The sequence below is a fragment of the Cnephaeus nilssonii genome (genome assembly GCF_951640355.1).
Source record: "Cnephaeus nilssonii genome assembly, chromosome: 3".
Lineage (NCBI taxonomy): Eukaryota > Metazoa > Chordata > Mammalia > Chiroptera > Vespertilionidae > Cnephaeus > Cnephaeus nilssonii.
This window is the reverse complement of record NC_137074.1, coordinates 63,899,093-63,921,978: the sequence shown is the minus strand read 5'-3', so window position 1 is coordinate 63,921,978 and position 22,886 is coordinate 63,899,093. Positions and strand designations below refer to the sequence as shown.

The following is a 22,886-nucleotide window of genomic DNA, read 5'->3' as shown; positions in this document are numbered from 1 at the left end:
CGCCTACCTGCCTGATTGCCCCTAACCGCCTCCACCTGCCGGTCTGATCGCCCCTAACAGCCTTTGCCTACCAGCCTGATTGCCCCAAACTGTCCCCCACTGCCGACCTGATCACCCCCAATTGCCCTCCCCTGCTGGCCTGATTGCCCCCAACTTCTCTTCCCTGCGAGCCTGATTGCCCCTAACTGCCTCTGCCTCGGCCCTGCCACCATGGCTTTGTCCAGAAGGACATCCAGAAGGTCTCCAGAAGGTCTCCTGGTCTAATTAGCATATTACTCTTTTTTTAGTATAGAAGTTAGCCCAATAAATTTAATAAAAGTTGTCTGCAAATTATGCTTACACTGGAAGTGAACCACTTATCAATTTTATTTCAATCATCACTATTGGTGTACCCTGTAGGTGTAAAATTTGGCTTCCACACTGTCAGCATTTCTCGGGGGCCAGACTTCAGAGACTTCATAGATAGTTCTGAGGTCTTTGGCCTTGCTCTGAAGTTACTGGCTGCCCAAGTTACCACTCGAGGTAGTGAATATTTCTACATTGTCTTGGTCTTTTTCTGGATCATATTTGCTCAGTTCCTCATTTGGCCTGTGATAATGGCCACATATTGTTGGCTTTATAGCTTTCATAGGTTTTCTTGAAGGGGTAGGAATTTTTGGAAAGGATCCTTTCCTTGAACTCCCTTAAAGACATCTTTTCACCCCCATGGGTGAAAAGATGTCTTTGGTACCTGGAAGGACAACAGAGTGAGTGCAGAAGGACATTGGTTTGTGGGGAAATGGCTGGGATGTAAGGAAAAAAAAGGCTTCATGAGAAAAAGTATGGGTTGAGGATGGAATATGCCAGGCAATACCAGGGAGTCTTGGGGATATGCCACTAAAGAAGAGGAGGAGAAGTTTGGGCGTGGTCCTTTCATCCTGGACACTGGACCTGGGTTAACTGGGCTTCTTCCTCTTTGACCTTCTTTTGGTGAATAGGGTTGGTTGTTACATAACTGTGCTAGGAGTTTGTGGTTTCCTGGTCATCTTCACCATGTCAAAATTTCCCAGGGCCCTACCCCAGGCCTCCTGAACATATGCTTTTCTCTAGGACAATGAGGGGCCACACCCCCTAGGCTTTAATTAATCAGGAAGCCTCTCCTCCAGCTAATGGTAGTCCTGGGAGAGAAATTTACACATCAAAAAGCACCATCCTGACACTTCCATGGGGAGGGGTGAGGAGGCCAAGATGCTTCAGTAAGAGAAAGGGGGCATTTCTTTAGCACTCCTAAGCCTTCTCAAACTTATGGACCCCACGTTCAATTCTGATGGGTCACATGGTAGGGAGATGATGCTTCCTTCAAACCTTTCCCTAGGCCACCCATTTCAGTGTTCATTGTTCTTTCTCATCCTTCACCATTAGCTAGTTTTCATAAGATTTACCTAAAATCTTTTCAAGGTAATGTGACTGTCTTTGTGGAGATGTGAATCATCCTGCTTCCCTAGTACAGGTTGCTCTTATGCACCTTGAAAACTATTCACTTCTTGGCTACTACCAGAGAAATTTTCCATCTTACTCCCTTTTCCGCTGTCCATGTGGCTCTCCCCAGCTTTCTGTTTTCAAAGTTGAAATCATTGCCTTTAGGCTGTCTTTAATGAATAGAGTTGCTCAACTGGTTATCTTAGCTTTGTTTAAAATCTTGGGGGTGATCATAGTAGGTATAGTATCTAGATTTCTGGTTTAACAGTATACGGTGAATGAGGCAGGAATTTAAATTCCCAAAGTTGGGCTTCCTGTTTGTATGCACCTCCCCCCGTCCCACCTCCTCAGGGAACTTGGGTAGTCAGACTCTTGGTCTGAGGATTGCAGACTAAGGTTCATAGAGAACAGGAAGTCCAGGCCCTAAAGCATGGATCAGAGGCAGGGCTATAGGACCCTATGGAATCCATCTCAGCCCCTGCCAACAGGCTTTGGAATTGCTGGGCTTGGTACCTGATGTGACGTACACTGAATTCCTGCAGAGGACTCAGAGCAGTGAGGCCTTGCTCTGAGGAGTCCGGCCTTGGGTCAACAGAGGAAGGATCCCAGGACCTGCCAGGGCTCAAAGTTTGGAACATGAGGGAGGAGGGGGGGGACCCTGGATCCTAGAACAGAGTCATCCTGCCCTACAGAGTCATCCCACCCAGGGCGGGATGACGACAACAGGCGATTTCTGTATCCGGGTCTCAGAGACTCAGAGGCTTTGGTATAGGGAGTGGGGTCTCAGATACGCAGAGGACCGGCCCAAGTCCTGCCAGAGTCAAGGTGAGGACCCCAAGGAAACACTAAGGGACTCTGGACGCCACAACAGAGGGGACCCCACCGAGGCCCTCCCCTGGTGTAAGCCCTGGGAGTCCCCAGGGTGGGATGACAGGCAATTTCTGCATCTGGGTCTCAGAGACTCAGGGGCTTGGTATAGGGAGTGAGACCTCAGATATGCAGAGGACCGGCCCAAGTCCTGCCAGAGTCAACATTAGGATGTAGTGTCCCTGGATTGCATAACAGAGGGGACCCCACAGAAGCCCACCCTTGCTGTCAGCCCTGGGAGTCCCCAGGGTGGGATGACCACATGCAGTGTTTCCTGACTTCCACAAATAGGTCTGAGAGATCCTGGGAACATGGTATCAGGAAAAGCGCCTCTGGTCCACAGAGGGGAGGGCCAGGTCCTGCTGGAGTCAACCACCGAGACAGTGGGTCACCAGGGCCAGAGGCTAACAACCTCCCCCGCCCCGCCCTGCCTGGCATTCAGTCGAGCCTTCGGTTGTTTTGGATGTTATGGACCCTAGTTCTTTATATATATAGATACTAGAGGCCCGGTGCACAAAATTCGTACACAGGGGGGGGGGGTCTCCTTAGCCCAGCCTGCATCCTCTCCAATTTGGGACATCCCTCTCACAATCTGAGACAGCTGGCTCTTAACTGCTCACCTGCCTGCCTGCCTGATCACCCCTAACCACCTCTGACTGCCAGCCTGATTGACCCTAACTGCCCACCTCTGCCGGCCTGATCACCTCTAACTGCCTCCACCTGCTGGCCTGGTCGTCCCCAATTGCCACCCCCCACCGGCCTGGTCGTCCCCAACTGCCCCCCCTGCTGGCCTGGTCGCCCCACACAGCCTGCTGTTCAATCGTTTAGTTGTCCCTCACTAACCTCCCTGCCAGCCTGGTTGCCCCATGTTTGGTCGTTACTGTGAGGGCGTCCTGACCAATTTACATAGTGCCCTTTTATTAGTATGGGCACTTTATTAGTGCCCATACTAATATATATATATATATATATATATATATATATATATATATATATATATATATATATGTATTCTTTATCCATCCATCTGTCAATTGACACTAAGTTGCTTCCATATATTGGCTATTGTAATAATGCTGCAATGAACATATGGGTGCACATATCTTTTTGAATTATTGTTTTCAAGTTCTTGGGATAAACATCCAGAAGTAGAATTGCTGGGTGGTATGGTAGTTCTCTTTTAAATTTTTTGAGGAACCTCCATACTGTTTTCCATAGTGGCTGCACCAATTTATACTAGTAGTCCTTTCAACTGTTGACAAGAGTTTACTTTTCTCCACATCCTCGTCAACTCTTGTTATTTGTTGACTTTTTTATAATAACTACTTTGACAGGTGATACTAATTGTGCTTTTGAATTGCATTTCCCTGATGATTAGTGATGTGAGCATTTTTTCATATGTCTATTGTCCATCATATGTCTTCTTTGGAAAAATGTCTCTTCAGGTCCTCTGCCCATTTTTTTCATAAGTTTGGGTTTCTCTGATATTGAGAAGTATCAGTTCTTTATATATTTCTGCCCATTTATGGGATGTCCTGTTGGGTCTCTCCTACCTTCATGTGGTCCTCTCTCATTTATTGTTCAGAAGCTGTTCTATCAGCCCTAAATTGAAATTTAGGAGGAATTCTCTATATGTCAGTGTATGTAAGATGTATCTATGGAAGGAGGTGAGTTTAGGGTTTTCATGCACCCCCATCTTAGACCCACTGTTTTTCAATTTTATTTTTAACTAGAGGCCCATTGCACGCTTGAATCATGCACATGTAGGGTCCCCTACACGCTTTCGCTTTCGATCATGGGGGAGCTGGGTGCCTGTCCGCTGGTGCACCAGGCCTTTCAGAAGCCTCCAGCGCGGCGGAGGCTTCTGAAAGGCCTGGTCCCTGAGCGGACAGGAACCCAACTCCCACGCCTTTGCTTTCGATCGCGGGGGAGCTGGGTGCCTGTCCGCTGGTGCACCAGGCCTTTCAGAAGCCTCTGGCGTGGCGAAGGCTTCTGAAAGGCCTGGTGCCTGAGTGGACAGGCACCCAGCTCCCCAGCTTTTGATGGTCCGCGGTGGGACGTGAGCTCGCTGCCCCAGAGGCCCCTTCTGTGCCGCAGCACAGCCATGGCGCAGACGCTGAGCTCGAGCCACCGTTGGCGACGCGAGCTCAGCGTCCCACCGGCCCAATCAGCCACTCCGGCCCCCCCGAGTCCCGCCCCCCCCGCGTCTCCTGGCCAATCGCGGGCATAGCGAAGGTACGGTCAATTTGCATATTTGTCTATTATTAGGTAGGATCATTCTTCCCTTTTGTATAATGGCCTGAAGCCTTGGAAACACAGTCTGAGAAACCCCACAAATGTCATCTCACACCCTTTTCTCTTTTGCCTTTCACTATATCTAAATTTCTCTATATCACACCCTATTTATTCATGCTGTCTCTGACATAATCTGATTCCTTGAAAGACTACAAGAGTTTTCTTTTTTTTTTTTACCCTGAAGGTCTTCATTATTCTTATTCTTGTTCTGATTTACATATTTCGAAAGAGGTTCAGTACTCCCTAAAGGCTAAGCATTTTTGGCAATTCTCCTTTCCTTCTCTCCCTAACTGCAGGCTGCACTGACATCCCTCTCTTGGCTAGTAGGCAGAATGGGCCTCTCAGCCTGAAGTGACATGATAGTGATCATTCAACAACAACAGCAATGACAACAAGAAACCTTCACTGTAAAGAATGAGAGGAAAATATGAAGAGCAATAGAACTAAAACTCCAAAAGGGTAATAGGCTTGAGCAAACCACAACATGAGTCTATTTGTTCACAAAATTTATAGATTTTACCCAGAGTAAATCAATAGATGATATTTTCTACAACAGATTAGTACATGTAGATTAACTAATAGATATATAGAAAATGAGTGGATTTAAAGATGATTTCCATCTGAAATGAATTTTTTCTTTCCTAGAGACCAAGTTTTTGTTAAACTTAATCCTTACTCTTTTCCCGTTCCAGCAGCAGAAACATCTGGTCGGTTTTAGATTCCCCTTGGATTTCTAACTTCAAAGGGAATTATAAAGAATAACAAATTCTTGTACCGGCACTAAAAAAGAAATTAGAGCAGCAGGAGAGAATGGCAAAATTGTCCTTATTTGACTGCTAGTGACAGGCTCCACAGGCAGAAGTATGAGAAAAGACAAAGGCAAGATCACTGATTGATAACCAGAATTCCTGGAAGGGACGGAACTTTGGTTACATGCAAAGGTGCATAGGGCCTTTAGCAATCTAAAAAGAGATCTGCCCTAGCTTTAAAAAAATTAAATAAATAAGTAAAATGAGTTAGAAAGTAAAATTAATGGGTTCACATTTACTTGTCACATAGTAAGCATGGACAAAAGTTTGTTGAAAGAATGACCTGGAGGAAATCTTAAAGATTCACTAAGCCTCTGGGTTTTTTATTTGATCTGCAGAAAACTGTGAATTCTGATTCTACCCAGGGCTGTATAAGCCATTCCAGAATTAACTCAGGGTTCTAAGAATCCACTCAACGAATCATGTCCTCATAAAAGATTAGACCTCCAAGGGTCTCAAAAGTAGTCTCTGGTTTTTTTGTTTGTTTGTTTGTTTTTCCTTGCTCTGGATCCTGATTATCAAAGGATGGCCAGAAATTAAAGTCCTCCAGGAGTGGAGGAATAGGATTTGAATGAAATATTGATATTTGTAGTTGTGCCACGTTGTGCTTGACATCACTTTATAGAACCACATTTATCTTTCTCCTCTATCATTTTTCTAGCAAAACAAAAACACACTTTTAGAGTGTAGGACTTGATGTAATCAAACATTAGAAAATGAGAACAGTTAGAGAAAGTACAATTTTGCCATTGTAATTACCTCTTACAGTCTTTCCTCTTTCCTATTTTATGTGTAAAGTGTACAGCAACAACAATAAAAATAAACAAAGACATAATTAACTAATCAGCTTGTTTGTGCACAAAGAGCAAGAAAGAGTTAAGGGCTAAAATGTCTTTAAATAATGAATTATGAAAATCTTTAATCTTAGTACTTTCAGAGGTTACAGAGCCCCACACCACAAATATATGGTTGATTTACAGAGTGGCCATCAAAAACTCAGAAAGCAAATTATGTTTGACCAAAAGTATATATCAACAGCACATTAACAATATTTCATAGAGTAGGATAGGACAAACAGAACCAATTCTCTGTGGAGCCTAGCATAGTTTGCTAATGGAGCAGTCCCCAAAAGAGAAGACCATATCCAAAGTATGTTCTTTATATCAGAGCCTTTGTGCAATATCTAGTGCAGGGGGGCAAAATGAAGACTTTTCCTAAGCATTTCCAAGGTAAAACCTTACTGTGCTGGCTCCAAAATCATCTCATGGAATAGCTTTGCCTTGAGTGGCGCTTTCATTCTTCCCTCACAACTTCCGGTGAAACAGAATAATAAAAGTTATCCCAGTAAGAGAATCCAAAATTCCCATCTTTATAACAGTTGTATGTGATGGTGTGTCACATGTCAAACAAAGTTTATCCAGAAAATATGCCAACTTTATGGAACAGGGATGTGATTATATGAACAAACCATTTTTTCTTTTGCAATTTTTTGTGTCTTTACGTCTAGAATGAAAATCTTGGCTTGATGGTGGTATTTATGATGGTGCTAAGGATTCCCTGCTCTATATAAGGAGAATTATCCAACCATGATTCTAAACTTGACTAGGGAGGGAAAAGGGGGTATAAGATATGGAATACTACTTTATTCCAAGAAATGTTGTCTTGTAGCTTGAGAATACATAAGGTCACAAATGTAACAACAATTGTACAAACACCAGATCCAAAGACTAAAATCATAAAGAAATGCCATACAGATACCCAAGAAGCAAATATTGTCATTAATAATAATTAGTAGTAGTAGTAGTAGTAGTAGTATAGCTATTATCGTGATGAGGCATTGATAGTTCACTTGGGTGTAATGTAGAATACATTAGCTAGAAAGAACCATGGGTAAACTTATTATTCTCTTTAAAAGGCAGTTTATATTTTAGGTTTATATGATATAAACTACATAATTCAAAACCACATGTAAGAAAAGAGTGCAGGAAGAAGTAAAGACTCATGCTTTTATTTCAGTTTTGTGTTATAAATATCAATCTTAAATTAATGATGGAAAGATTACCTGTTTTAAAATATGGATATTATAGGTTATGGTAAAATATCCTTAGAGCTTTAAAATATGATAGTGGCTAGTTCCTACCTATCTTTTCTTCGAATGCCTGTCTCAATGTCAAACATTAGATTCATTCCTGACCTTTGAGGACTTTTTAATTATGATAATACCAGGTCAGGGTAAATGAGAAGCAGAAGGCTGAGAGGACCAAAAACAAACAAACAAAAAACAGAAAGAAAGATTTTGCATTTGTTCATACCATCCAGTATGGCAAATTTTACAGATACTTTCTGTTTGCTTGGGATAGTTTATTGCTTGTGTTATTTCTTTGCTTTCTTTTTCTCCCCATGTGCGTGCCTCTACCAAATTTGGCTGGAAATATTTTGTGTGTGTCTGTACAGTAAACCTCATATTTTTCTATAGATTTAGTGTGGTGCAGCAGCTCCTTTTTTTTTCTTCCTAAGGGTGAGACACATCAATATTCTAGCTACTCACTTTCGAGGCCAATGGAAAATGTGTTCCTAAGATTAAATAGACCTGAGTAACACATAAATTCAGTTTATACGGATGCAGTATGTTACGCAGTTATTCACATCCTGAATTTCTGATGAGTGGGATACACCTGTTGGACAACAAACTGCTACTGACTAAGAGTCCCTGATCTACAATTTAAAGACAGAGGGTCAGAACAAAACCCCAACTTTAGGGTCTCTATGGAGAGCCTAACTTGCATAGAGCATTCCTCATCTGTGGAGCTCTGGCTCATAGAGGGTTCTTGAAATATTCTTAGGAAAAACTAGAGCAATACATACAGGCACACAGGGAAGGCCCTTTGTCCTGCAATACACTATCTCCCTCCACTTCCACTTCTGAAATACAGCACTTAAAAAATTATCCAGACTATTAATATATAATTCCTTCCTTTTCAGACTTCATTAGTTCTCACTTAGGAAGAAATCTTCCATTTCTACTGAGAAATCTTTAAAAATTATAAACTTTAAAATCCAGTGTTACATTTGGTTGAGGTAAGTTCACCATATTTCTCTAGTATGGGTCACCTGAAGCCACACTGCACTTCTAGGTAGCAGAAGACTATGTTTTCCTTTCACTCCAGATAACACATCATACATCTAATAATGAACATAATCAATGCTACACAGATCTGGCATGCAAATTATCATCCTAAATTTAAATCAAGTTAAGAAAGTGTCCCCTCTCCCCAACATAATAGTTCCTCCAGGAAACCTAGCCAAATCTGTGAAATGTCTCTCTAGTAAACCAAACTGCACTTTGACTTACAGATATGCTGAAGAATATGATGAAACACACTAATGAGATTTTATGATCAATTGTTACATTTCAGAAAATATGATAAGAATTACACAGAAGAAAAATACTCCTATATACAAAGATTACAACTATTTATCTGAATGTTTTTAACATTAACATATTAAAGAGTCCTGATGGGCCTGAAATATTGATGGACTAAAGGTTATGATGCCTGGGGTGTGCTTCAACATAACATGGTGGTAGCATAGGAAATGATAGATCAAGAGTTAATCATTGTGCAAGCTGGGTGATAAGTACATTGATTGGAGTTCAATGTAGACAAATTAATGTGTTTAAATTTTTTCATAATAAAAACTTAAGAAATATATACAAATTTGAACATTCATTCATTTACTCATTATTTATTGGTTGATTCATTTACTCTTTATATGCAAGATATTATGGAAATGTAATAAGTAAAAAAAATAAGACAAAAACCAAAACACGCTCTTATTGGACATTTAGGTTAAGTAAGCTATTCCTCTTCATGAACACTATATGTTGATTTAAAATGATAGTTATAAAAACTGTGTAATTTACATGTAGAATTCTTAGGTTAACTTTTGAAAGCAAGACAAAAAATGATATAGAAAGCATGATTACAGTGTGTTTTTAAGAATATGTCCTCAGGGGAAAATGAGAGTAAGGAAATAAATATATCAAATGGTTATTAATGATTGGATTTAAATTATAGAAATAATTGCTTTAATTTTTCTTCATTTTACTCTTATGTGTTTTTCCAAATTATTTTTAATGAGCATGTATCATTTTAAAATGAAAATAAATATTTATTCATTAGTGGGTAAGATGTGCTCTCCTTTCCCAAGGAGCTTTTCATCTACTAAAACAGAGAAACTGCAAACACACAGCACTGCCCTGAGAGTTTAAATCTTCATACCTACAAGGGAAGTACACCCACAGGAAAAGAAACGTCAGTACCAAATTTATCTGATCACAGAAACATAAAGGGCTTTCTGTGTGTTGGATAGAAATAGGGGAGGACCCGGCTTCTTTGCAAGCCAGAAAGAGTGTGAAATTCAGGTCATTTTGTGATGAGATCATTTTGCAACGAATGTAATGGTAGCCACAAATTAAAGTTACCAAATAAGCCTGTTTCCTGAGCTGCTAACACTTGCGCTGATATGTTTCTTTTTGGGCAGTGCAACAAGTAAGCATGGGAGTGGGAGTGTGGAGGGAGGGCGAGGTACAATCCTAAAGGCTTGTGGCCTTCAAGTTCAGAGAAGCAGATAGATGTGCAACACAATTAGAGACAGTAATACTGTGACAACTATGGATTCTGTGCAATGGATATGGAAAGTCCCTGTTAGAAAGCTATCTTTATTACCCCAAGAGATTATTTTCCTCATTTTATGCACATTCATATAAAGTGAAGTCAAGAGTATAACTTTTAAAGGTTTGGATGAATATGATGTTCATGACTAAACAGGCCAAGCTGGAGCCAGGAGGAATTCTGCAAGATGCCAGGCAAGTCACCCCTTCCCTGCTCCTCCGTGTCCAGTGTATTCACCAGTGCATTTCAGTGCAGGCCAAGCTCCAGCAAACTCAGCTCTTTCAGGCTCTGACTGACTACACAATGATCTACCAATATACCTTCAGTCCTAACCTGTACCCTCCTTCCAGGCACTGAAATCTCCACAATTCCAGAAGGCCACAAAACCAACCTTTTAGAAACTTCACGAAAAGACATAAAGACCTCAAAGTTTCAAACTAAGGTTCACTTGCAGCCCTGGTCTTTGTCCTTTTACTTCACTGCTAAAGGCAGGGGGAAGGGTTTCAGTTCCGAAAGGACATGTTCTCTTGCTGTTTGTCGCTGAGCATAAATAATAGCAGTCATGTATGAATTTAAGATTGGTCCAAATGAAGCAAGCACATTTCACATTTGCAGCATGTCACAGAATAATAATAGGTATTTCAAAGCATCACAAAATAGGTTTGGAGGGATTTTGTGTTTGTTTGCTTAATGCCAAAGCATCTAATATTCCACATGGGAAATGTCAGCACCAACTTCACCGCATCACCCTCTCTTTCCACACAGTACTAGTATACTTTTTTGCAAAAATATACTAGTACTGTGTATCTTTGGAGAGTCTTCCAAACAAATCCTTTGGGTACTTCTAACTCTGTGTGGCAAAATCATTGTAAAATGTTTGTCAAAATCTGTGATAATAGGTTCTTAGGATCAGTTTCTCACCATTCTAAATGCTGGTATTTCAAATAAATAAACAGGATATGAAATATATACCCTCTACCAAGGTCAACATATATTCTGCTCAAATGCTATACTTGTGGTGGATTCGCCACGCCTTTACTTCTTTTTACAATATTTTGGACTGCCGTTTAGAGATAATGGAAGTGACTTACCAGGCAGCAATGTCTTGTGAGGAATACTCAGTCAGTGATGGTGAAACATCCTGAAATGAAAAGAGAATCATAAATTGTAGGTATTTAATAAAGATATGGCAACATGGTGTTCATAGAAAAGAACCCATTTGCTTCTCCCTTTGGGACGCTGACTTGATGATACTATATAAAGTAAAGGATGCGTCCCTTTGAGAATGAAAATACAACCCTGCATGAGAAAGTGGCGTCTGTAACTGCCTGCATGCTTAAGGGCCCTAACCGGTTGTGACTGACTTGTTGCCCATTTCTGCAATTCACTGTGACTTGTGTTGAGAAAATTATGTTTTATGGTTAATTATCCATGGTCTGTTTAAAAAAATAAATCAAACCATTGTGAACCACCAGGATTTGCAGCTCCATTTGAACTTTACTGTACTTTTGGTTAAACATTTTATAAATAAAAACAAACTGGTTTTTCCTTGTTTTTGGTTGTTTGTTACTTGTGTTCTGGATATAAATATTGTGGCAGTGGTTGGAGAAAAGCTATGGATTATTTACCCCTGGCTTCATGAGTTGTTTGTTACTGGTCTTATACTCCTTCATGAGTAAATGTATAGTATTATATTTCTAGTCCTGTAACACAAAAGGAATGAGTGAACTGAAACCTTTTGAAACCAAAACCTTTTATGCTAAGTCACAGAGCAACAAAACAAACCCCAAATTAACATTTAAAAAGCTTCTACTGTGGAGCAACAAAATCCCCAAATATTATATAATCTGCATTTTAAAAATTGCTTGCCTAACAAGCAGCAGTCTGTCAGTAACTCCACATGCTTGTCTTTTCACTGCTGTATAATTTAGAAGCCATAGGTGGCTTTTACCAGAGATCACCTCCCACCCCCAACATCACCACCAGAATGAAGCCTTGATAATAACCAGCATAACTAATTTAAGCCAAAATTGATTTATAAAGGTCAGGAATTATTGTGCTACAAGGAATAAAACACTATATGAAAGAAGAACTCGATATAAAATGTATCTATAGTCTTCATCCTAAAACCTATATAAATAAAAAAGTCTAAAATATGAGTGACCAGAGAAAATGAGAAAAGCCAAGATTCAAAGGACCCTGTGGCAGAATGCAAAGGGAATTATTTGAGACCCAGAATCCTAAGTCCCTAATATATCTGCATATGAAACTTCATGAGGATCACCAAAGTAGCTTACCAAAAATTATGCTTTTTAAATGATCCACTGGTCTATGCAGCACAGAGGACCTCTATATAAAATTACCTTCTGCAATTTACTACTTTTACAAAGACAGAGACAGGACAATAAGGGTTTTCTTATAAAATGATCTGTCCATTCCTGAAGCCTGAATAGCTCTGTATTCTCTTTCATCTTACCCCGGGGTTACTCACATGGCTTACTGCTTACCTGCATAAGCACTAGGAGGGAAGAGACCAGCTCACCAAAACATGGTAAAATATCTGTGAAGCAGCTACTATGTGCCAGGCACAACTAGAGTGATTCTGTTTGAGAGGGTAAGTCAGTGACTGAGGTTCTTGTTGCAACATTTAAAAGTATCTATTACTACTGCCAACAGCAACTCGAAGCAAGGTTGAAATCGTTGTGAAGGACTTTTGAAAAATTGGAAAATACTTAAAACTCTCCCTAAAATCTTGCATGCCCAGGAAATAGAAAGTCTAGGCCTGCCAGTCCTTCCTAAGCCTGGATCCCAAAGTGCAAATGAAAAAACACAAGTAGCCTGTATGTTCCCAGGACCATGGTTACAACTGAAAACGGGGGCTGAAATGCATTTGCTGGCATCCATTGGTTATTGAAAGGCCAATTTTGTCCTAAGGATGGTTCAGAGAGATTAAAAATCCACCAAGATGAAAATGGAAGCTATTTTGACAAACTGGGGCAGGAAAAAATGTTCAAAGATGTTTTACTCAAAGAAATTTTCCTCTATTCTTTCATAACCAGATATCTCCACCTATTTTTGACAACCAAGAAAATACTACTGTATAGAGTTCTAAGTTTTTTTTTCAATCCAGGCAACCCATTTTAAAGCCAGGGTACTCTAAATGACTTCCTATGTACAGAACTACACATCCTAAAATAAGTGCTTGGTTTCAGATGATGAAACATGTTAAAATTATATTGTAAAGAATACATTTTACATGGTTTAGAATTTATTTTGATAATCAGGAATATACATACAAAATTACAATTTGGAACCCAAATTTAGCTATAATCCATGTAGAGGAACACTTAGAAAAACTATACCTGAGAATATAATTTCCTGGTTAAAGACTAGAATATTCTAACCAATTTTCATTATTTTCCCAGAAACAAACTTTTCTGAGCTATAGATTCTTTTAAGGAAGAAAAGCAGAAATAAAATGTGTTTATAAAGTACTTGAAAGATATACTAGCTTAGTGATTATTCATATTTAAGACAACAAAAGATGTCTCCATGTCATCTGATATAGAGAGACACGATAATCCCAAGGGTCTTGATCAGGCAGTTGTTAACAGAGAGCCACACATTCGGACAGTACTAGTAAAACCTGAAACACCTGAAAATACTCTCCTGGCTTTGATTTTTATCTTTATGCACCAGATTTTTCCATACAAAGGAATCCTAAATTCTAACACACAAGAGAAAGTTAAACAAACTAGGAAAGAACCTGACTTTTTTTTTTAAGTAAAGGAAAACCATCTCTTACCTTCAGTAAAATCAAATAAGCCAATAGGACCTTACCATCCAAAAGTAAAGTATGACCTAAAGGAATGATACTGATCCCCCAAATACAAGGAGGAGACGCATCTCAATAGTTCCTACTCAGATCCGTCCTCTCTCCTGTGCACTTTCATCTTCCCTGATTGCATTGAGAACAATCAGAACTACCAACACCACCATCACCACCGCTAATACACTGGATCTAACTTTCTCCTAGCAGATTCCTAATAATGCCTAGTGCTGTGCTTTCGATAATTTTGTATCCATTTTATAACTATTTATAGGCAGAACTAAAAAGGAAGAACAAAACAAAATTAAAAATTCCTCCAACCTCCCTTGGTTCCCAGAGGACATCAGTTAAGTGAAACAAAATATTAAACCTGAGAAGGAAGACTGATCAATCTCATACAAATCTCACTGTGTTCCTATTTAAACTGGGAAGGGAGTTGCTTCAATGAAAAAGTTGGGGGTGTGGGAAAGGAGTAAAGGGCTACAAAGAGAGAGAGATAACAATGTTTATTATACATATGGGACTTAAAAGCAGTACAATGAATCAAACAGTGTTCCAGGGAATTGTGTGACAGAAAGTTCTAAATGAGAACTCCAGAAACTACAGTCTCTTCAACTGAACTACTGCTCTGGGGATGGAGTCTATAGGAAGTTTGAATTAAGTGTCTCTATAGCATCTAGATGTTTCCTCTTTAATTATGACTTTGGGTTTGAATATACTTTGTCAGGAGGAAAAACAAATCAAAATATTAGAGCTTTGTACAGCCCCCAAAGACAGGGTTTATATAACCTGCGTTTTTACATAAATGTTACATCAGGATACATTTCAAATGAAAACACATACACACACACAGCTGTCTTCCTTATCCTCTTTCTATTTTAAAATTCATTTCATATTTTAAATGATGTTGATTTTTCATAAAATAAGTAAAAACCAAGTCAGCATTAAACACCTCAGAATAATTTTAGTCTTATATGACCTGGAAAATGTACCATGTCATGGAGGGTTACAAACGCCTGTTTTGAAGCCAGTTAAGGCACTGGCAATTATGGGATGTTTTGCTGCAGCCTAGGGCAACTAGAAATGGCCATGGATATTAACTAACTCCCTTTCAACAGTCTGAGAAAAGGAGGAAAAAAAAACCTGTAAGTTTTCCCATCTGTTATTTCCTCTTTTTTTTTTTTCCTTTTTGGCTGTGGAAAAGTAAAATTATGCAACAGCGTTTGAATGTAAAGGCTGTGTGTGCTTTTTCCCTTTTTGTCTCTGGGTACTGGTTATGTGATGTTGCGTAACTGAGTGCAGAGTAGGCGGTTAGCATTTACTATTGATTTACACTATGCCATCTAATGAATTCAGAACACTGAAAAGAAAGGAGGGGGAGGGAGGAAAAAGAAGAGAGGAACAAGGAGAGAAAAAAGGAAGAACAGAGGGGAGAGAGAAAGAGCTCATTTATACAAACAATTCTAATGCCTGGAATAGTTTCATTCATTCCTTTAGCTCTGATTTCTTGTTATAGTTCAGGTCTCAGATAAATGGGCTTGAGCTAGTGACCCCAATATTCTAATCTTATATCTAACTAGAGGCCCAGTGCATGAAAATTCATGCACTGGAGGGGTGGTCCCTCAGCCCGGCCTGCCCCCCTCACAGTCTGAGAGCCCTCAGGGGTGGGAGGCGACCCGGTGATAAGGGGAAGGCAACACCCCATCACACCTCTGCTGCTGCCACTGCCAGCAGCACAAGCCTCAGCCGGTCCTGGTTACCTGAGCCTCGGGCAGCCCTGGGCAACTGGGCAGCTGCCATCCGAGGCTTGCCTGCACCTCAGGCCGGCCCTGGGCGGCTGGGGGGCTAAGGGGACTGGGGGACTCTGGAGGCAGGTGCGCGAAGTGGCCGGGACCGCCTGGGGGCAGGCCCTGTCTTGCCACGTGCCTGCCACCCTGGTGGGGCTGAGGGGACTGGGTACCACCATCTTGTGGCTGTGGGCACCACCATCTTTGAGGGTGGGGCAGTCAATTAGCATATTCCCTCCTTATTGGCTGTGGGTGCTGCCACCTTTGAGGGTGGGGCAGTCAATTAACATAGTCCCTCCTTATTGGCTGTGGGTGCCACCATCTTTGAGACAGCATGAGGGTCAATTAGCATATTCCTCCTTTATTAGATAGGATGAGGATTACTGTCAGGTGAATGTCTGAAAATACTAATGTGTCAAAGTACTTGGTAGTAATTCCACTAACCTGTCAGGCTTCTCCATATAATAATTCTCTCTACATTTATAAATATGTATCTGTAAGAGCCAATGCAATGGTTCAACTAGTTTACCAAGTCACACTTATTGTTTTGCAAGGCACACATCAGGGTAAAGAACAATATGCCCTATTTTACCCATCTCCTTAAAAAATGCACAAAGAATTAATCTAGAAATATTTGAATATGTCACTATTTTACCTTGAAAGAAGAAATGCCACATATTATTTGGTTACATGGAACAGCCCAATATAAGATAATGATTGAGAAATGGGGAAAGATTCTAAACTAATAAACGATATTTGTAAGAGAAATTTAAATTACTTCTCAAATTATGCCTATGGAGAACACTTAAATCTTAACTTTATACTGGGTGATTATAGACATTTCCAGTTCCTGAGGCTGCTCAATGCTTCCCATGCCATGCACCCAGTTCCACAGCATAGGCCAGAATATAAGGGTGAAGTTGATTCTGATGCTGTGCACAGGACCTTCCTGTACCTGAGTGCCATCCTATGGCTGAAAACAACCACTGAGGTGAGGAAGAGAAATAGGAACTATTATCAGCCAGCTAGAGAGCAAGACAGGGAGCTTGTTTCCTTCCCAGGTGTGGGTTTGTAAAATGGTGACTGGGAAAATCACAGGAGGTCAGTTATAAGAAAGAACAAAAATATAGGGTTTCATTTCTGGTCATCCAAGATGTCTTTTCACCCATTTTAGTTCAGAAAATATTAAAAAGATGCCTACTCCACCCTTTGTCAGTAATGCTTTAATGACTGATTGGCTATGTGCCTATGGTTTAGACATAAAACGTACTACAGTGTTTGGCACATTCTCTATGCTCAGCAAATATTTGTTGAAACAGTAAAATTATTATGGGATACACATTTCTGTAGAAAAGCCTCAAAAAATATATATTCCAGTTGTTCACAGGAAATTGTAGGCTGGACTTAGGCTGTAGACAAAAAATCATGGTAGAGAGGAAGTATCAGTTGTTTGGGGATCAGTTTACCTCAGTTCCATTTTATTAGGAAAAAGGCTTAAATCTTACCTAATAATAGAGAAACATGTAAATTGACCGTACCTCCGCTATGCCCACAGCCAATCAGAGCGAGTATGCAAATTAACCCAACAAAGATGGCGGTTAATTTGCATACATACATGGGTTCCGAGAACCTCCGTGGCACCCAGGTCACTCCCAGCCGGCCATTGGGCGGAGGCTTTAGGCTTGGGAAGGGGCCAAGCCTGCGATCGGAGGGACAGGGGTCCCCTTCCTAAGCCTAAAGCCTGGGGTGGAGGCTTTAGGCTTGGGAAGGGGTCGAGCCTGCAATTGGAGTGGCGGGGGAGTCCACTTCCCAAGCCTAAAGCCTGGGGCAGAGGCTTTAGGCTTAGGAAGGGGCCGAGCCTGCGATCGGAGGTGCCTGGGTCCCCCTTCCCAAGCCTAAAGCCTGGGGCGGAAGCTTTAGGCTTGGGCAGGGGCCGAGCCTGGGATGGGAGGGAAGGGGAAAAAAATCAATAGAAACATATCCTCAGGTGAGGATAAAAATAAAAATAAAAAAAGAAATGTCATATCCTATGAAAGGCACATCTTGAAAATGCTTAAAGAAAGTTGTCATTTTATCATGGTGAAGGGACTGGAGTCCATGTTGATGAAAATACCTTGGCAGCTGCGGTGACTGGCAGTGGCTGCAGCAGCGGGGTGATGGGGCTGGCGCCTTCCCCTGATCAGCCCAGTCGCCTCCTACAAAGGGAGGCCAGACTGTGGCTTAGGTCTGCTCCCAACGGGGAACGGGCCTAAGCCATCAGTAGGACATCCCCTGAGGGCTCCCAGTATGTGAGAGGGGGCAGGCTGGGCTGAGGGACCCCTCCCCAGTGCATGAATTTTGTGCACCGGGCCCCTAGTAAAATTATAATACTGATTAACATCAGCAAAGTTTTGTGTTCACGTCCACCAGTATTTTTTTGGACTATTTTCATTTCAGTCTTAGATGTAGTAAAGTCCATTTTCTTTTTCCTGGACACATTCTAAAGGAAAAGTCATGGGATATCAACATAATTCATCTTTACAAAAAGACTAAGAATGTAGCCATTTAGTAATGGGAGAGAATATAGCTTTTAGTTGAAGAGCAAGGGAGGTTAAGTTTTGATTAGGTTATGCAAATTTAAATTAGTAGAAGAGCAACCACGAATTTACTGATTTTCATTTTCTTGGTTAAACAGGAGTTTTATGAGAAAAAAAAATTCTGGATTAGAAAATCATAAATGCCATCTTTCAGTTAATTGAAGAATAAGACCTTTAGAGAAAGAGTTGCAAGTATAATCTCTCAAAAAATTCCAGTTGAAAATTCAGCTGAAAGCAAGTTCTGCAATGGTAGCCATAGTAGTGTTTTACAAAGTGGCACTATCATCTTGCCACTCTATAGAAGTAAGCATGTATATTTCAGTCAAAACCTTCAAAAAGGTCTTTTTTTAAAAAAACAACAACAAACAAACCTGGTCATCAGTATAATCCAATCAATTTCAGCAACTTTCTTCAATAAGAATTGTAGCAGCAAAAGAAAAAAAAATCCTAGCAGCATGTCAACAAGACCATCCATATGCTTTTTCATTTCATATATTCTTTTTTTTAAATTTATTTTTATTTTATTGTTTAACGTATTACAAATGGTAGTACATATGTCTCTTTTTTTTTTTTCCCACTGACCTCTTCCCCGGCCTCCCCTACCCCCTGGCACTTGCCCTCGTCCTCCTGCCCCCAGTGTCTTGCGTCTGTTGGTTGTGCTTATATGCATGCATACACGTCCTTCGGTTGATCTCTTACCACCCCCCCAACCCTTCCCTACCTTCCCACTGTAGTTTGACAGTCTGTTCGATGCTTCTTTGCCTCTGTCTATTTTTGTTCAATAGTTTGTAATGTTCTTTATTATCCATAAATGAGTGAGATCATGTGGTATTTATCTTTCACTGACTGGATCATTTCACTTAACATAATGCTCTCCAGATCCATCCATGCTGTTGCAAATGGTAAGAATTCCTTCTTTTTTACAGCAGCATAGTATTCCATTGTGTAGATGTACCACGGTTTTCTAATCCATTCATCTGCTGATGGGCATTTAGGCTGTTTCCAAATCTTAACTATTTCATAGATTCTTAAAAGTGGATGAGAACTTGCCTAGCCTCATTTTATAAATGAATATTCTTAAATTCAGAAGGTAATTTTCACAAGTGTATATATTTTGGGACAGATTGAGGACTAGTATTTAAAGCTCACAAATCATTTCTCCACAAAATAGAATAAGTGAAAGTTTTGTATAAATTGAATCTCATTTTAAATACCATAGAGAAAGATTTCAAAAGATTATTTTATAAGATAAGGAATCCTTATGTCATGCAAAATGTTCACCTCAGAGCTATCTTCTACCTAATTTTTTATCATTAATCCAAGTCTCTTTCTCCTCTTGTCCTTCCTCCTCCCATTCTTTGGATATGTGAGGAGAATAACTTTTTCTGTTTCTACCTCATGTTTGCCCATTCCTGACCTCAAATTCTTCCCTTTCTCTCATTTTTTATCTGTTTCTATTTATTAATCCTCCTCATAAAAATAATTTTCTTGTTAATGTGCTTTGAGATCCTCAGAAGTCATAAAAGAAGAAAAAGATTAAATTCAGTATTATACAATAAATAGGCCTTTGGTATACACTGAGTGGCCAGATTATTATGATCTCTGAACGCATAATAATCTGGCCACTCAGTATATATATAAAATAGAGGCCCGGTGCATGAATCCGTGCATGGGTGGGGTCCGGCAGCCTGGCCAGGGGGAGGGGACATGGGTAGTTGGCCGGCCTACCTGCTGGTCGAACTGCTGGTCAAGGGGATAATTTGCATATTAGCGTTTTATTATATAGGATATACACTGAGTGGCCAGATTATTATGCGTTCAGAGATCATAATAATCTGGCCACTCAGTGTATATTTAAATTTTAAAAAATAAAGAAAACTACAATAAGATACTGACAACCTGCGGGAAACCGAGGTTGACCATTATCTAGACCCCTGCATTGTCAGTAAGCAGACTGGGGCCTAGTGTCACAGGACTCTCCTCACAGATGGGAGCAAAGGGTCAGGATCTCCAGCCCCCCCACACACCCCCATTTTCATTACACCAGGTCACTTTGCTTTTCCCTTTTCTTTCTTTTCATTCTATAGATACAACTATTGTGAGACTAATAATGGCATAGCCAGAGGAGATACAGAGAAGTCCTAGTGACATAATGTAGCTTGATGATACAGGCCAAACTCAATTCCAAAAAAAAGTCAGAAAGAGTTGCCCAGTAAAATTGCAGTTATGCAGAAAGTGAAGGCTGAGGAAGTTAAAAGAGAACTTGTAACAGGGACGTGGATGCCCCAATCCATGTCACTAAGACTGTGTCACTGTTTCCCTTCTAAACCTTAACTCCTGTGGGATTTACAATTTGGCTAAAATGATCATCTCTAGGCTGAAACACAGCTCCAGATTATCTTAGAGTGAGAGATACTTTTTCCTCCCTATTCCTTAAAAAACAAAATATACAGTAATTATTCAGTAATTTCAATGACATTTGAATTCTGACCACACACTTTCCCCTAAAAAGTTGTAGGTGCTAATTAAGGAGCCTAATCCACAGTAAACTAAAGTGAGCAACATCCACTGTGGAATGAAGGATATTAACTTGGTATATAAATAGGCAATGGAAGGGCATTCTAATATTTTAAATCGCTTAATGTCCACCATTTAGATGGCTATTTCATTCCACTTTATTGATGTAAACAGAATTTCAGCAACACTTTGTTGAAAATTCTCCCACTCCTGTTGACTAGAAAACATTGCAATTACAGGAGACAGGAATTCCTATTGGTTTCCTTATACTCCTTCCTCATAGACCCATCCTTAGGGTGCATATTAGATAATTAATAATTTTTTAAACCCCTTGCTCCTATTTTTCTAGCATTGGCTATAATGTCTAACGGGTAAAGTATTGTCCTATGTCATGCAGTGGTGAGGAGGGATACAAGAAGGAAATCACAGACGTAAGTTAAAGTTAATAGGCCAGAAAAAAACTAGTATTTACTGAGTACATATTACATTCCATATACTTCATTAATTTTATACCAGTTAATACTAACCCCTGAGAAGTAATTTGGCCTAAATTTCATAGATTAGCAACCTAGTTACAGAGCCATTAGCTAACCTTCTTAAGGACACAGAGCTAGTTAAAAAGTTGGGCAAGTGAGGATCAGGATCATGTATTCCCAGGCCCCACGTTCTGTAATATACCACAAAGCCAGAGCAGAATATGAAGCAACCGAACAAGAAAAAAATTATCCATGCCAATAATGAGAGTCACCGCATGCTCTGGTAGAACTGGGAAGGGTAAATGACTCCTAAAGAGAAATGGGTTCTTATTTTGTTCTTGGCTCTGACAAGTTCCTGTTCTCTAAATGCATATTTGGAAAATGTTCTTTGTCACATAGATAAGGAAATGTACAATCTCACAGGAACTTTTAAATCAGATCAGATACATGAGAGTTTATAAAAATTCCTTTAAAGATTTATACTAAATTAAAGTTTAAAAAATACAATGCACATAAAATCAAATTATTCATATATTACATTAATATGTGTGTATGTGTGTCTATGTGTGTGTGTGTGTGTGTGTGTGTGTGTGTGTGTGTATACAATATTTTTATCCTTGCAAATATTTTTGGTAATTACTATAAAGTACTTGACAAAATTCTAAACAGTAAATATGTTAAGGCAGGAGAAAAGAAAAGAAACAAAGAACAAGAAAAGAGGAATGTGTGTGTGGGCATAACTTCCCTGAGAATTTTAATCCTAAAATATTTCTTAAGCTAAATAGGTCATACTGATTTAAGTCTAGATTTTGTGTGTGTGTATGTGTGTGTGTGTATAATGATAAAGAAGTTTTTCTATATCAATTTGGCAAATGGTTATTGACTTTTATATGCAGATATTTTATAATAATCGTATAAATTAACACTTGTTGAAGATAACATCAGAACTCATCAGGTAAATAGCAACAGTTTTGAAGAGTCTATGGTTTGAAGTGTTTTAGTTTACCAACTTTATACATTGCTATGGAACATTCTTTCAAAATAATTTGTAAAATGAAAAGTATAGTCCATTTTCTCATACAATATAATTTTTTTGGAATAAATCTTTTACAACTTTATTATTGTGTGCTTCTGTGTGTGTCTGTATACTATTCTTAAGATCACTGGGGCACTTTTTTCTTTTTATGTTAATCCTCACCTGAAGATATTTTTTCCATTGATATTTAGAGGGGGTTGGAGGAAGGGAGAGAGACACACATGGAGAAACATCAATATGAGAAAGACACATTGATTGGTTGCCTCTGGCACATGACCTGAGCAGGGCAGTATTGAACCTGCAACTCAGGTACATGCCTTAAATGGAATCAAACCCAGGACCCTTCAGTCCATGGGCCGTTGCTCTATTCATTGAGTGAAACTGGCTAGGACCATTGGGACACTTTTTAAAATAATGTTTAAAGTAATAATTTGCTGAAAAACTTAACAAAACAATAATATCAGGCAAACACATTTGAAAGGAAGAATTCACAGTTCTGTAGGCAGCACTAATTTATCCCACAACTTCTAATAGTCCTATTGCTTTGTCCTTACCTCCTTCTC

At 39.8% G+C, this 22,886-nt stretch overlaps 1 protein-coding gene across 17 annotated transcripts in view; it reads right to left on the bottom strand.

Moving 5' to 3' along the window:
• The window catches only part of ZBTB20 (zinc finger and BTB domain containing 20), an 899,572-nt gene that overhangs the window by 393,540 nt on the left and 483,146 nt on the right, over positions 1–22,886 (bottom strand). For all 17 annotated transcript variants that reach the window (XM_079767021.1, XM_079767031.1, XM_079767032.1 and 14 more), the window contains one exon: positions 11,194–11,243. The gene's annotated coding sequence lies outside the window, so the exon portion shown is untranslated. The remainder of the gene's footprint in view (positions 1–11,193; positions 11,244–22,886) is intronic.